Genomic DNA, 13,968 nt, shown 5'->3' with positions numbered 1-13,968 from the left:
TGTCCATCATAGTGGGTCAATGGCGGGAAGACGGTGCACACTGCGAGTGTGTGGGGGGGGGCTTCCATGCGAGTGCACAATCATGCACTGCCGATTTTCGACGGTAGATTTGGGAAGAAGGCACACATGCCCAGCCTCGACGACGCTCACAATTGTTTTTGGGCTGAAGAATGAGTTACTGAATTTCAGCTTCAACTAGTTCCAGCGACCATGTGTGTGTTACTATGCAATCGCCCCGAGGGGTGCAGGGGTCCCTTCAGCTCCTGGCCACAGGAACAGCACGAGGATTGCGCTTGTGAAAGTCAAGGATGCAAAGGCCTCTATCCAGCATCACAGGCACAGCTGATTTTCAACGGTAGATTTGGGAAGAAGGCACACATGCCCAGCCTCGACGACGCTCACAATTGTTTTTGGGCTGATGAATGAGTCACTGAATTTCAGCTTCAACTAGTTCCAGCGACCATGTGTGTGTTACTATGCAATCGCCCCGAGGGGCGCAGGGGTCCCTTGGGTGAGCTGTCCATCATAGTGGGTCAATGGCGGGAAGACGGTGCACACTGCGAGTGTGTGGGGGGGGCTTCCATGCGAGTGCACAATCATGCACTGCCGATTTTCGATGGTAGATTTGGGAAGAAGGCACACATGCCCAGCCTCGACGACGCTCACAATTGTTTTTGGGCTGATGAATGAGTCACTGAATTTCAGCTTCAACTAGCTCCAGCGACCATGTGTGTGTTACTATGCAATCGCCCCGAGGGGTGCAGGGGTCCCTTCTGCTCCTGGCCACAGAAACAGCACGAGGATTGCGCTCGTGAAAGTCAAGGATGCAAAGGCCTCTATCCAGCATCACAGGCACAGCTGATTTTCGACGGTAGATTTGGGAAGAAGGCACACATGCCCAGCCTCGACGACGCTCACAATTGTTTTTGGGCTGATGAATGAGTCACTGAAGTCACAGGAAGTGCCTGTTGTAACTATTTTACGATGGCGCCGGCAAGCTGCAGTTACAACAGGCCAGCCAGGCTTCAACTTTTGCCCCCGGAATCCGCCGCTCGCGGATTTGCGAATTCTCGGCAAATTCGCGGGAGTTCGCGGATCGCGAATTTACCGAAAATTCACAAAATCCGCGAGCGGAACGGATTTTCCGCCCATGCTTACAAGAGAGACGCTCCACTAGGCTGGCACTTTCCCAAGCTTGGAGAAGCGATCTATCAAGACAACACAACAGTGATATGTTTATCATTGAGTAGAGTGTGCTGAACACAGCGTGCTCCTGCTCGAGTCACAGATGTTATTAGGGGTGTCTGAAAAGCCCAGGAGCAGCTGGTGTGTGCTCCCTCGATGGTAGCCCCTACACAGGACACCTCAAACAGATCATCCCTTCCCTTCCACATTCCCTTTAACTGTGTACTTGTGAGGGAAGCTCCGAGGCGCAGGTCTGGCAGGCCCGTCGCGGAGGCAACTACACGTCCTGCTGTCTCTGACTAAACCCATACCAACTCCACTCCACTCCAAAACTCTCTCCCCTTTGGCCGTACACCTCCACCTAGTCTGTTACATAAGTTCCTAAAGACTTTAATTTAAACGAAGAAGAAAACGTACCCGCCGGTCAGCCGCAGCGCCGCATCTTCTGGCGCCTTCACTGGAGCGGAAACCATTACCCCGCCCTCCGTCCTCAGCCAATCCTGGCACTGGAGCAGCGCCAGGATTTACACAGGGCATGGTTGCTTTCTGCCCGCCTGCCCATTAGGAGAGCGAGATTTTACTTTTCTAATGGGCATGCGCCAACCGAGCAGGCACAAGTGCGCATGCGTGGGCAAGGCTGAAAAATGTGCCCTCCGCCCCACTCATGCGCACCTGTGCTGCTGCCTGCCCCTGAATATGCCTGTCAGTCAACATGACACAGGACCGCCCACCACCTTCAGACTTTGAAGGGGGTGGGCGGTCCTGCATCATGCTGACTGACAGGCATTGTCCCTCGGCGTCTTTGAACTTAAGTAAACTGAGAGTTTACTTCAGTTCAAAGACGACGAGGGAGTTGCGAGTGCGGGCGGGGGGCAACACCCCAACGCCCCCAATGGCGCACCGCCACTGAAAGTGCGGAGTGGGTGGTACGGAGAATCACCCATGAATGGAAGGTGGTAGCAGACCGTTTAAGCATGCCACGTTGCTGCCCGCATTTCTGAAGTCACCAAAGACAAATTGGGCACGCCCACACAACATCACACTATCCTACGCTACACGTGCACATTGTCGTTCAGGAAACTGACCTTATTTCAAGAAATCAAGTGACTTTGGGCACAGCGAATATCTCGTTCTGCATTCACTATCAACTGGAAGTTATTACTAAGACAAAAGCTGGATGACAGCACTAGGCCGTTAAAACTAGTTGATATTAGTAAATATGGATTGTTGAAAAATATGTTATCCGCATAACAACTCCCTGGTGATGCGCACACCATAGACTACGGTGACAACTTTCCTTATTTTGATTTGTTTTTTTAAGCAACCATACTGGTGACTATAATTGAGTTTATCAGTAATTATTTATATCATATGCAAATGTGTCTGGTTGTGTCACCTCCTTCATTTCTTCCCGTACCTGGGGAAATACCCATGTACTGGTAAATATGCAAAGCAGTACTTTAGGGTATGTAGAGGTTCTTGAAGGAGATGGCTGTGGGCGAGAAAGGAAACTGGCTTTACTTAAACACTTTTTAGGCAGGTTTGGTCTGAAGGAATATAACTTCTTACCTATCCTGATTAGTCTGAGCAATTTAGATGTGTATTGATATGCTGCTATACAAATATGCATATGGCATGGTAAGAAAACTAATGTGGTAATGGAAAAGTTTAACATTTTATTCCAGGACACAAGGAGTGAATGAGTTAGTTGAGACGTATGTTTCTGTATTAAGATCGCTGGCCTCAACTTGTGAATTTGAACATATAAATAACAAACAAGTTGTGCGAGTTCAGATTTTAATGAACAAAATACAAGAAAGGTTAAGGTGTAGTATTGACATGTCACTGCAAGCAGCAATTGAAATAGCAAAAGACATTTAGCACTTACGAAATTTTGTTCAAGACATCAGAGATTCTCTGGATAATGATGTTCATATTGTTAATAAAAGCTTTGGGGACACATTTGAAAAATCTGTGCCACAAACATATGAACATGAAAGAACGTCCGCATCATACTATAAGTGTGGTAGCTTGTCTCATATGGGAAATACTAAATTAAGAATGGGCGTAAAATCCGTTCCGCTCGCGGAATTTGCGGATTTTCGGCAAATTCGCAATCCGCGAATTCTCGCAAATTTGCCGAAAATTCGCAAATTCGCACACAGCGGATTTTTTTGCTTGGTCGCGCTTGACAAATACAATATTGCGGCGCGAGGCGTTCACTTACCGTCATTCAGCGTTTGAAGAGTTGTTTTTCTCCATGTTTGTGTGTGCTGCGCCATTTTGAATCTTGCTGCGTGATCCCGCGGGAGTTTGTCGACCGCGATTACGTCATCGCGGCCCGCCACTTTGCACAGCGAGAGTTTGTCAACGCGAGTACGTCATAAAGGCCCGTGATCACGCATCGCGGGAGTAAACAATTGCGAACACGTAGATGCGGCGGGCAGCAACAATCTCGCGCTCGCGATATTGCAAAATTTGCAATTCTGCACAAGAAATCCACCAGCAGGCAGCATAAACCTTCTGAAAATTATGATTTTTATCAGAATAACTCCTCAGGTTGACATTTGCCTGCACTTTTTTTTGCAAGGAGTCCATTTTGGGGGGGGGTGGGAGGAAGGAAGTGCCCCACAGTCTTCAACTTCCTGTTCCTGTCCAGCAGGCTCCTCCCAGTGCTTTGTTCATGTCCTGGTCACTTTGATTTGGATCTTGACCTGGAAGGATTACTTTTTGTGGATGCTGCTGGATATTTGGATTTGAGGCCTTTTTGACTTTCTTTGGATCACTTTTGGATTAGAAATTTCACAAGTAAGTTTGTTTGGGGCATTACAGTTGCTGCAACTACAATTTTGGAACTTTTTCAGAACATTAAATAAAATATATTGTGGGTAGCCACATATCCAGTAGGACCAGGGTTAGTTATGGGTGCATGATACAACTGTTTTGTTGAATTTCAACATCATTTAGGGCATGGATGGCATTGGTTGGATTGTGGAGATTTTTGTGTGTTTTTCGATTTGGCTGTTGTTGGGGCCTTTTGCCCAGGGGTACTCAGTGGTGCATGGACTGAGTCTTTCTGTGGGGTCTCTTTAATGTAAACATCATGGAGGGCATGGATGGCATTGGATTGTGGTGATTTTTGTGTGTTTTTCGATTTTTTGGCTGTTGTTGGGGCCTTTTGCCCAGGGGTACTCAGTGGTGCATGGACTGAGTCTTTCTGTGGGGTCTCTTTAATGTAAACATCATGGAGGGCATGGATGGCATTGGATTGTGGTGATTTTTTTGTGTTTTTTTTATTTTTTGGGGTGTTGATGGGGCATGGCCATGTGGGTGGGGGCCATTTTGAGGACTGGTACAGGCAGGGCCTGGCCATGTGGTGGGGTTTAAGGGGCCATTTTGAAGCCAGGCAGTGTGCTTTGTGCCATAGGCCTGCATCCAATGTGCCTTGCTTTTATCCATTATGCCCAGGGTTACTCAGTGGTGCATGGGCCTAGTCTTTTTGTGGGGTGTCTTGAATGTGAACATCATTGAGGGCATGGATGGCATTGGATTGTGGTGATTTTTGTGTGTTTTTCGATTTTTTTGGGTGTTGATGGGGCATGGCCATGTCGGTGGGGGCCATTTTGAGGACTGGTACAGGCAGGGCCTCGCCATGTGGTGGGGGTTAAGAGGCCATTTTGAAGCCAGGCAGTGTGCTTTGTTGTGCCATAGGCCTGCACCCAGTCTGCCATGCTTTTATCCATTATGCCCAGGGGTACCCAGTGGTGCATGGACTGAGTCTTTCTATGGGGTCTCTTTAATGTAAACATCATGGAGGGCATGGATGGCATTGGATTGTGGTGATATTTGTGTGTTTTTCTATTTTTTGGCTGTTGTTGGGGCCTTTTGCCCAGGGGTACTCAGTGGTGCGTGGACTGAGTCTTTCTGTGGGGTCTATTTAATGTAAACATCATGGAGGGCATGGATGGCATTGGATTGTGGTGATTTTTGTGTGTTTTTCGATTTTTTGGCTGTTGTTGGGGCCTTTTGCCCAGGGGTACTCCGTGGTGCATTGACTGAGTCTTTCTGTGGGGTCTCTTTAATGTAAACATCAGGGAGGGCATGGATGGCATTGGATTGTGGTGATTTTTGTGTGTTTTTTTATTTTTTGGCTGTTGTTGGGGCCTTTTGCCCAGGGGTACTCAGTGGTGCATGGACTGAGTCTTTCTGTAGGGTCTCTTTAATGTAAACATCATGGAGGGCATGAATAGCATTGGATTGTGGTGATTTTTGTGTGTTTTTCAAGTTTTTTGGGGTGTTGATGGGGCATGGCCATGTGGGTGGGGGCCATTTTGAGGACTGGTACAGGCAGGGCCTGGCCATGTGGTGGGGGTTAAGGGGCCATGTTGAAGCCAGGCAGTATGCTTTGTGCCATAGGCCTGCATCCAATGTGCCTTGCTTTCATCCATTATGCCCAGGGTTACTCAGTGGTGCATGGGCCTAGTATTTCTGTGGGGTGTCTTGAATGTAAACATCATTGAGGGCATGGATGGCATTGGATTGGGGTGATTTGTGTGTCTTTTTCGATTTTTTGGGGTATTGATGGGGCATGGCCATGTGGGTGGGGGACATTTTGAGGACTGGTACAGGCAGGGCCTGGCCATGTGGTGGGGGTTAAGGGGCCATTTTGAAGCCAGGCAGTGTGCGTTGTTGTCCCATAGGCCTGCACCCAGTCTGCCATGCTTTCATCCATTATGCCCAGGGATACTCAGTGGTGCATGGGCCTAGTCTTTCTGTGGGGTGTCTTGAATGTAAACATCATTGAGGGCATGAATGGCATTGGATTGTGGTGATTTTTGTGTGTCTTTTCGATTTTTTGGGGTGTTGATGGGGCATGGCCATGTGGGTGGGGGCCCTTTTGAGGACTGGTACAGGCAGGGCCTGGCCATGTGGTGGGGGTTAAGGGGCCATTTTGAAGCCAGGCAGTGTGCTTTGTTGTGCCATAGGCCTGCACCCAGTCTGCCATGCTTTCATCCATTATGCCCAGGGGTACTCAGTGGTGCATGGACCAAGTCTTTCTGTGGGATGTCTTGAATTTCAACATGATTGAGGGCATGGATGGCATTGGATTGTGGTGATTTTTGTGTGTTTTTCGATTTGTTGGCTGTTGTTGGGGCCTTTTGCCCAGGGGTACTCAGTGGTGCATGGACTGAGTCTTTCTGTGGGGTCTCTTTAATGTAAACATCATGGAGGGCATGGATGGCATTGGATTGTGGTGATTTTTGTGTGTTTTTCGATTTTTTGGCTGTTGTTGGGGCCTTTTGGCCAGGGGCACTCAGTGGTGCATGGACTGAGTCTTTCTGTGGGGTCTCTTTAATGTAAACATCATGGAGGGCATGGATGGCATTGGATTGTGGTGATTTTTGTGTGGTTTTCGATTTTTTGGGGTGTTGATGGGGCATGGCCATGTGGGTGGGGGCCATTTTGAGGACTGGTACAGGCAGGGCCTGGCCATGTGGTGGGGGTTAAGGAGCCATTTTGAAACCAGGCAGTGTGCTTTGTTGTGCCATAGGCCTGCACCCAGTCTGCCATGCTTTCATCCATTGTGCCCAGGGGTACTCTGTCAGTGGTGCATTTTATTGGTCTTTCCATTTTGGGGGGTGGGTATAATAAAAATGCTTACTTGTGTCATGAAATCACACGCAGCTGTGGGCTAGAGGGGTTGAAGTAAACGTTAGTATGCCTTGGTTGTGTCAATGCTTGTTTGAGTATGCCTTGGTTGTGTCAATGCTTGTTTGTTCTTCATCTCCATGCATTGTGTAGCTCTGCACGTTGGACTAATTTAAATAACGTTCTCCGCTGACACGTGCAAGACAACCAACGCCCTGATTCTTGAAGGCTATAAAAACCCTGCTTGCAAACTCAGAGACGCTTCGCTTCTTGTTCATCAGCGTCTTCACGAGCGTTCCTGTCTGCAGTACCTGAACCCGTCGGATTTCGGCTTCTGGCTTCCCCGTCCTTTTCCTCCAACCCAGTCCTGGAAATCCCTGCGACCTTCTTACCTGCCCTCTTCTTCTCCGGTCGTCTCCTCCATGCTCCAGCATCACTGGTCGGGTGGTGTTCAGCGCTCTTCCTGGCATCGCGTCTTCAGCCTGAACTTCCGGTTGGCTCCGCCTCCGTGTTCAAGCATCTCCTGTCGGGTGTCCAGCGTTCTTCCTGGCATCGCATCTTCGGCCTGACTTCCGGTAGGCTCTTCAAGCTCTTCAATCGGACAACAGCTTCCTGCAAAGAACAGTAAGGTCGCGTAGAAGTCAACAAACCTTGGTAAAAACAATTAATACTTGTTTAAGAGACTTGTGTTTTTAGAACATTGGCATTTCATTAGAGACTGAGTTTGGTGTTAGAAAAAAGACTTGAAAAAGAAACAAACTTTGGCAAACTGTGCAAGAAGTAACAGAAACGTCTAAAAGGAATCAAGTGCAATATGATTAGACAATATTGCGCAATTGTTTGTAAATAACTGCATGAGGGTTTGTTAATGCAGTTGCTGAAAGTAGGCAATTATTTGTCACCATTGTAAACTCACAGGTTCGCAAGAGATTCAGAGAATTAGGAAATGTCTATGTTCTTTTGTTTCTTTTCTCTTTTCTCTTTTCATAAATAGAAACCCCTTCTGGAAAACTCATCATACCATTGCAAGGTAGGGCTTATGTGTGGTGTGCTCTTTAACCCGTAACTAACCACTAATAGACGATTAGAATTGTACGATATTTTGTGCATTTGATGCCGGGTGTCTTTTAAATTAATGTTGTTTTCTTTTTTGGCATTTACCTTGAAGGTTGCAAAATACCAGCACCTGGCATAGTAGAAGTGTTAACAAGGGCTTCTAGTTAACTTGGTATGTACAAGTGGATTAATGCTGAGGAGTAATATTTCTTCACGGATTAGATAAAAGGGTCAATTTTTGATTGTCTTGTTATAATTGTATGTTTATTCAGCAAACAAAGTCTTTGAAACCAAGAAGCCCAGAACACTTCAAGAGAGAAAACCTCGCTGAAATCTCAGGAAGAGATCCAGTGGTTTTTCTTGTTTTCTCTGTCCAATTCCCCTTTCCCTTGAGGGTCACTCAGCTTGGTCAAGTTATAAAACATTCTTGCTAACTGGTTGACTCACTAGGGATTAGGGAGATTGCATCGCCAAGAAGAAACAACAGGAACCTCGTGAGCATCGCCTGACAGAAAGCGAAGCCACATATCTCTTGTTTCCTTTTGGTGGTGCAATGGATGTTGATTCATCCACTATGGATGAACCTGGGGTTGCACAATTGTTACAAAAAATGCCTGAAGAGATGGAGGAATTACGCCATGAAAACCAAGCCCTTAGACAAGAGTTAGTCAAAACTAAAACTGATTTCACAACTTGGCGAGAGTCTTCAGAAGTTAGGCGTCCAATACTGAATCCTCCTAAGTTTGGAGTTTCTAATTTTCCCTCTCAAACTTCCTCAAGTCAAGTTACTAATCATCCAGTACAGGTTACAGTCTTAACGCCCAATCCAATTCCCCTAGCAAATCCTGAGAGGTTCACTGGAGATAGTAATCGATATAATACCTTCATAAGTCAATGTCAGTTGCACTTTATGTGCAAGCCTCAAATCTTTAACACTGATACATCTAAAGTGGCTTTTATAATATCCTATTTGGGAGGAGTGGCGGCTAGTTGGGCTATGCCCTTGGTGGACAGAGACGATCCTCTGATACATAACTTGAATACCTTTAAAGCGACAATGTCAAGTCTGTTTGTCAAACACGTATTTTTACAAGCATCTGACAATGAACTTTTGAACCTTCGTCAAGGTTCAAGGGATTTAGTAACTTACATCACTACATTTAATAGATTGTTGGCAGAAACTCGGTGGCCGGAAGAAAAAAGAGTGTCTTTATTTTATAGAGGACTAAGAGATGAACTTAAAGACTCTCTCGCCCACATTGTTAACCTTCCAGAAGATTTCACTGAATTCCAAGATTTAGTAGTGAAACTAGACCATAGGCTAATCGAGAGGAAAAGTGAAAGACCAAAGGGTGACATAAGACACTTACATTTCAAAGCTGAACGCAAAGACACTGAGGATAAAAACGCCCAAGTAGAACCTATGCAGATTGGGGGAGTCAAAGGGCCTCTTTCGCAGGAAGAAAAGGATCATAGACGTAAGAGCAATTTATGCTTATATTGCGGTAAATCTGGTCATTTTGCCAAAGACTGCCCAATCAAACCAGTTAAGAAAAGAGCCATGGTAGTATCCTCTGAACCCACTCAGATGCCAGAAAACTGATACTCTCGGGGAACAAAGAGGTCGGTTCTCTGAGAGCTTTAGACCTTCAGATCTCACATTACGCTACTAGTGTTCATAATGACATACCTAGACATTTCACTATAAGGATAATTCTGATTTTGTCTAACCAACAGAGACACAGTATTCCTATACTTATTGATTCCGGGGCAACAGGTAATTTTTTTGATCTGGGGTTAGCCCGGAAACTAAATTTAACACAAGTGCCCAAGAAGGATCCAGAACCTGTGAGGGCTGTTGATGGGTCAGCTCTCTCTTCAGGACTGATACGATTCCATACGACACCTTTGATTTTAGTAACTGATAATGGTCACACTGAACTTACCACCTTTGATTTGATAGATACACCTACCTTTGGGGTCATTTTAGGAATTCCCTGGCTCGAGTTACACAATCCTAAAATTGATTGGATCAAGCGTACTGTAACGTTAGATTCATCCTACTGTAAACTTCATTGTTATCAGGAAACTAAAGACCCCGTTATGCCTTTGTATTGTGCTATCTCACATTGCGAATCTCATGCAGTCCCAAAAGAATACCAAGATTATGCTGATGTATTTGATCCAGTTAAAGCCACCAAATTGCCTCCTCACAGAATTTACGACTGTCGAATCGACCTGATTCCAGGAGCGGTTTTGCCTTGTAGCCGTATATATGCATTAACTGAGCCAGAAAATCAATATCTGCGTTCTTATCTTGATGAGTTATTAGAATTAGGATTTATTCGTCATTCCACCTCTCCAGTTTCATCTCCTCTCTTCTTCGTGGCTAAGAAGACAGGGGACTTGAGGGCTTGCATCGATTATCGTGCAGTCAATAAAGCCACCATTAAAAATCGTTATCCTTTGCCCTTAATCCCTGTATTGCTTAATCAAGTGCAAGGTTCTAGTATTTACACCAAACTGGACTTACGCGGAGCTTATCATCTGATTCGCGTGAAGGAAGGAGACGAATGGAAGACTGCTTTCAGAACCAAATTTGGCCTTTTCGAGTATACAGTGATGCCATTTGGCCTTTGTAACGCTCCAGCAGCTTTTCAATACTTCAATAATGAGGTTTTACATGATTTGCTGGATGTCTGTGTTATTGTATACATCGATGACATCCTGATTTATTCAAAAGATATACAGGAACATGTTGAACATGTTCGGGCAGTTCTTCAAAAATTAAGGGACAATTCATTGTTTGTTAAACTTGAAAAATGTGTCTTTAAGACTTCAAAAGTTGAATTTTTAGGATTTTGGCTGTCACCTGAAGGAATTACCATGGATCCTAAAAAGGTAGAAGCTATTTTAAACTGGCCTGCTCCAACTTCTGTTAAAGAAGTACAACGAGTTTTGGGGTTCGCCAATTTTTACAGGCGATTCATTTCTAAATTTTCTGATATTGTAGCACCAATTACTCAACTTTTACAGAAAGGAAAAAAATTTCACTGGAGCTTGGAAGCTGAAAAAGCTTTCCAAACCCTGAAAAAGGCTTTCACCTCCACACCCATTTTGGTGCATCCAGACCCAGATAGACCATTCTTCGTGGAGGCAGATGCTTCTCAGACAGCCATAGGTGGAGTCTTACTACAAAAGGACGTTAATTCAGGTCGTTTACACCCAGTGGCCTTCTTCTCTAGGAAATTGATATCAGCAGAACAAAATTACACTATTGCTGAACGTGAGCTGTTGGCTATAAAAGCAGTGTTCCAAGAATGGAGACATCACCTCTTGGGGGCCAAGCACATGATAACGATCTTCTCAGATCATAAGAATTTACAATTCTATTCAACTGTGAAGGCATTTACTCCTAGACAAATGCGTTGGCTACAGTTTTTTAGTGAATTTGATTTTATAATCACCTATCGTCCTGGAACAAAACAATTATTGTCAGATACGCTTTCACGGTTGGTTTGTGACAAGAACCAAGACCAACTAGGAGAACTGCAGAGTATAATACCTGCAGAAAAAGTATGTGCTGAAACTACTTCTGATGATTTTCTGACCATATTAAAAGGAGAAATACAAAAATTGAATCAACAACAATGGCTTTCACAAAAGAATGCTAGTATAGAAAAAGGGTACTTTTTCTAAAAAAATAGACTATTCGTTCCAGAAAATCTTTTAAGAGAACAGATCATTAAGTGGAATCATGACATTGCTTCTGCAGCTCATCCTGGGATGAATAAAATTGGAGCTTTGTCAAAGACATTTTTGGTGGGAAAACATGAGCAAAGACATTCGCAGATATGTAAACACTTGTCCAGTATGCGCACGGCAAAAATCACTACATATCTCACCTGTTGGCTTATTACAACCTTTGGCAGTTCCACCGTATCCTTGGCATACAGTCAGTCTGGACTTTATCACTGATCTACCTAAATCACATGGGAATACCACGATTCTGGTGGTAGTTGATCATCTTTCTAAGATGGGACATTTTATCCCTCTGCCCAAACTTCCTTCTGCAGCCGAGTTGAGTAACATTTTTCTAACTAACATAATTAAGTTACATGGTTGGCCCCAAAAGATCATTTCCGACAGAGGACCTCAATTTGTTTCAAAATTCTGGAAACAACTTAATACACAATTAGGTGTTGAAGTGGCCTTGTCGTCTGCGTTTCATCCTCAGACGGACGGTCAAACTGAAAAACTAAATCAATACCTAGAACAAAGTCTGCGTTGCTTGACTACGACTGTATCATCCAGTTGGGATGAAGCTCTACCTTTAGCTGAATTATCTTACAATAACTCAATACACTCAGCTTTGGGATGTTCACCCTTTTATTTCTCCACTGGTCAGCATCCTCGAACATTACCAATAATTGTTCCAGACAAGGCACAAAACATGCCAGCAGTTTCAGAAAGACTCACTAGATTACAAACACTTCAGGAACAAGTTCGAAAATCATTGGAGAAAAACAAAGAAAAAATGAAAAGAGTAGCAGATCTCCATAGATTACCTTCACCTCAATATAAAGTAGGAGATTTAGTTTGGTTGGGTACAAAGAACATCCAGATAGAAGGTCCCAAAAAACTAAAAACAAGATTTATCGGCCCATTCCCAATAGAAAAAATTGTGAACTCTGTATCCATTAAGTTGACCCTGCCACAAGATTATTCAATACATCCAGTCTTCCATGTCTCCCTTTTAAAACCTTATGATCCAGATCTGATAATCCACCCCCTCCTGTAGTAGTAGGAGATGATGTTGAATACGAAGTGGAAAAGATTGTGGATGCTAAACGTATTCGAGGTCGATTGTTTTATTTGATTGCATGGAAGGGTTATGATGTCTATGAAAGGTCATGGGAACCGGAAACTAATGTACACGCCCCCAGATTAGTTAGTTTGTTTAATGCGTTACATCCACAAAAACCACGGTCTGTAAGACGACCTTTGGGGGGGAACTGTCATGAAATCACACGCAGCTGTGGGCTAGAGGGGTTGAAGTAAATGTTAGTATGCCTTGGTTGTGTCAATGCTTGTTTGAGTATGCCTTGGTTGTGTCATTGCTTGTTTGTTCTTCATCTCCATGCATTGTGTAGCTCTGCACGTTGGACTAATTTAAATAACGTTCTCCGCTGACACGTGCAAGACAACCAACGCCCTGATTCTTGAAGGCTATAAAAACCCTGCTTGCAAACTCAGAGACGCTTCGCTTCTTGTTCATCAGCGTCTTCACGAGCGTTCCTGTCTGCAGTACCTGAACCCGTCGGATTTCGGCTTCTGGCTTCCCCGTCCTTTTCCTCCAACCCAGTCCTGGAAATCCCTGCGACCTTCTTACCTGCCCTCTTCTTCTCCGGTCGTCTCCTCCATGCTCCAGCATCACCGGTCGGGTGGTGTTCAGCGCTCTTCCTGGCATCGCGTCTTCAGCCTGGACTTCCGGTTGGCTCCGCCTCCGTGTTCAAGCATCTCCTGTCGGGTGTCCAGCGTTCTTCCTGGCATCGCATCTTCGGCCTGACTTCCGGTAGGCTCTTCAAGCTCTTCAATCGGACAACAGCTTCCTGCAAAGAACAGTAAGGTCGCGTAGAAGTCAACAAACCTTGGTAAAAACAATTAATACTTGTTTAAGAGACTTGTGTTTTTAGAACATTGGCATTTCATTAGAGACTGAGTTTGGTGTTAGAAAAAAGACTTGAAAAAGAAACAAACTTTGGCAAACTGTGCAAGAAGTAACAGAAACGTCTAAAAGGAATCAAGTGCAATATGATTAGACAATATTGCGCAATTGTTTGTAAATAACTGCATGAGGGTTTGTTAATGCAGTTGCTGAAAGTAGGCAATTATTTGTCACCATTGTAAACTCACAGGTTCGCAAGAGATTCAGAGAATTAGGAAATGTCTATGTTCTTTTGTTTCTTTTCTCTTTTCTCTTTTCATAAATAGAAACCCCTTCTGGAAAACTCATCATACCATTGCAAGGTAGGGCTTATGTGTGGTGTGATCTTTAACCCGTAACTAACCATTTAT

Source organism: Lissotriton helveticus, chromosome 4_1 (genome assembly GCF_964261635.1).
Source record: "Lissotriton helveticus chromosome 4_1, aLisHel1.1, whole genome shotgun sequence".
In the NCBI taxonomy this organism is placed as follows: domain Eukaryota; kingdom Metazoa; phylum Chordata; class Amphibia; order Caudata; family Salamandridae; genus Lissotriton; species Lissotriton helveticus.
Note: the sequence above shows the minus strand (reverse complement) of the source record.